General features: G+C 50.2%; 1 pseudogene; it reads left to right on the forward strand.

Moving 5' to 3' along the window:
* Nucleotides 1–2,500, forward strand: part of LOC143304765 (large subunit ribosomal RNA) — an 8,470-nt pseudogene that overhangs the window by 2,746 nt on the left and 3,224 nt on the right.

Raw genomic sequence — 2,500 nt, forward strand, 5'->3', positions numbered from 1 at the left:
GTGATTTCTGCCCAGTGCTCTGAATGTCAACGTGAAGAAATTCAAAAAAGCGCGGGTAAACGGCGGGAGTAACTATGACTCTCTTAAGGTTTCCACAGGCCTCGTCATTAGATTAGTGACGTTACAAGGGCGGTGTGTCGCTTGGACTTGGTCGCGCTTGCTATATAGCGAGGTGCGGCCGGTCTTGGCGGCGCATCGCCATATTTTTTTTTTTAAGCCGAATTCGTGCTACACGAAACGGAAAAGGTGAACAGCAGCCTCGTCATCTGACTAGTGACGTTATAAAAGAAAGCAATACGCCGCTGGCACTTTGCCGCGCGTGCTCGAAAAGCAATACGCCGCTGGGACTTGGCTGTGCGCGCCAGAAAGTAATATGCCGCTGGCCCTTAGCCGCGTTCGCCCAAAAACGATACGCCGCTGGGACTTAGGCGGATGAGCTGGAAGGTGGCATGGCTTGCCTACGTGTGTGCTGGAAGAGCCGCGCGAGGGTTGCTGGTTGAGCGAAGCGATCTTGCTCGTTGGGTGGCGGGACGTTGGAAAACGGCTTGTCTCCAACGATGGAAGAGTCATAGTTGCTTGGGGGCAGGCGGGGCTTTGGCCCCGTTTGCTCAAGTCGCACTCCTACCTCCTCGTGGTACCGCCGGTAACATACTCATTTGTGTCAGCGCGGGGCGCATCCCCCCGGACACCGAGTATGGCCAAATGGAGTGCGGCGATGAAGGAGCGAGAGACGAAACCAAAAAATCGGCTTGCCGATCTAACGATGAATTTCATCGTGAAGTATGGAATTATCTCCCTGAAAGGAACTCGTTCCTTGATTAGCTATGGCACGACTTGGCAGTAATAAGGTTAACGATTGGGCATGTTTGAGGAAAATAATAGAATAAATATCATGGTAAATAAAGACATAGAAAGCGCCTCGGACGCGGCATCTCTCGGTCCCGGAGACGTCGCGGCGGATTCTTCCGCTCTGGAGGGGACCTCTGTTGACGATTTGGCTTCATCCCCGGACACGATTGACATCATGGTACCGATCGTGGGTGACCAGGTTGCCTGCCCTGTCTGCCAGAAAAGGGAAATCGACCTTTTCTTTTTGTCATTGTCAGACTTAGGGCGGCACCTGGAGCAACATCATGTGACAGCCCGCATCCAATGGAGATGCAAAGACTGTGGGAAAGGCTTTCCGAAGCTTCATGGGGCCAGATGCCACCTGCCTCATTGTAGAGGAACAAGTCAAGGACCCAGTGGTTCATATAGATGCGAAACCTGCCCCATGAGCTTTGGGACGCTTAGAGGGCTATCTACCCACGAGCGGCATGCGCACCCTGCCGTAAGAAATGTCAAAAGGAGGGGAACGGACCCCCCTGAGAAAAAATGGACGGCGGAGGAGTTGGCTCAGTTGAGGGAACTTTGGGAGATATATAAAGACCACAAATTCCCCAACAAAATGATCAGTGAGATCCTCACCAGCAAGACGATCGAACAAATCAGATACCAGCGTAAAAAGCTGAGGCTGATTGGTGAGGAAACAAGTTCCCAAGAGCCCACTCAGGTGACAGAGGGAGGGTGCGATCCCGTTGATCCAGGCAATGCGTGTTTCGAAGAACCTGGAGTCAGCGGTCTAGAATATGAACAGTGGAGACTCCAGCTAGAGTCCGCAATAATGACACAAGTCGAGGTGCCACCTGTTTTAAGGTGGGTCCACACTCGACTGATGACAATCTGGGTCTCTCTCAAGGGAAATAGGGAAGCCCTTGAGAGTGCTATAAATGAATTTTTAGAATTCACGCTCTATGGAGCCATAAAAGAAATTAATAGTAAAAAGAGGGCAAGTTCAGTTAAGAACAAGAGGATTGGTCACCAAGGAAAGAAAAAAGGTAATAGAAATGCTAGAAAAAGATACTCATACGCTCGTTGCCAGGAGTTGTTTACAGAAAATCCAAGGAGGTTGGCCGATGCCGTAATAAATGATGATCGGGCCTTCCTCCAACCGGCTAGGGATCTGCCTGATGCCGAGGAAGTGAGGAGGCTTTATGAGGATTTATGGGGCCAGACAGGACCTGTTGAAGCCCCCGTCCCAGGAAGTAGAGCCTCTGAGCTTTCCTTATGCGAGGTCTTCCCGCCAATTGCTGTTGAGGATGTGGCGGAGAAATTGAGCAGAATAAGAATGAAGGCTGCAGCAGGACCGGATGGCTTCCAGAAGGAACACCTTCTGATCCCTGGCCTGCCCACCATTTTAACTATATTGTACAATATCTTACTTTATTGCTCCTATTTTCCTCCTATATGGAAGGAAAATAGAACAACATTAATACCAAAACCAAATAAGTCGAGCAGCCTGGTCGAGAATTGGAGGCCTATAACTATAGGCCCCATTCTCGGCCGTATTTTCTCCTCCATAATTGACGGGAGGATAAGGAGGGGCATTGTGTTGAATCCAAGGCAGAAAGGATTCACCGCTGAAAGCGGTTGTAAAATAAACATCGACCTGTTGAGCGCT

Source organism: Bombus vancouverensis, unplaced genomic scaffold (assembly GCF_051014615.1).
Source record: "Bombus vancouverensis nearcticus unplaced genomic scaffold, iyBomVanc1_principal scaffold0054, whole genome shotgun sequence".
Classification (NCBI taxonomy): domain Eukaryota; kingdom Metazoa; phylum Arthropoda; class Insecta; order Hymenoptera; family Apidae; genus Bombus; species Bombus vancouverensis.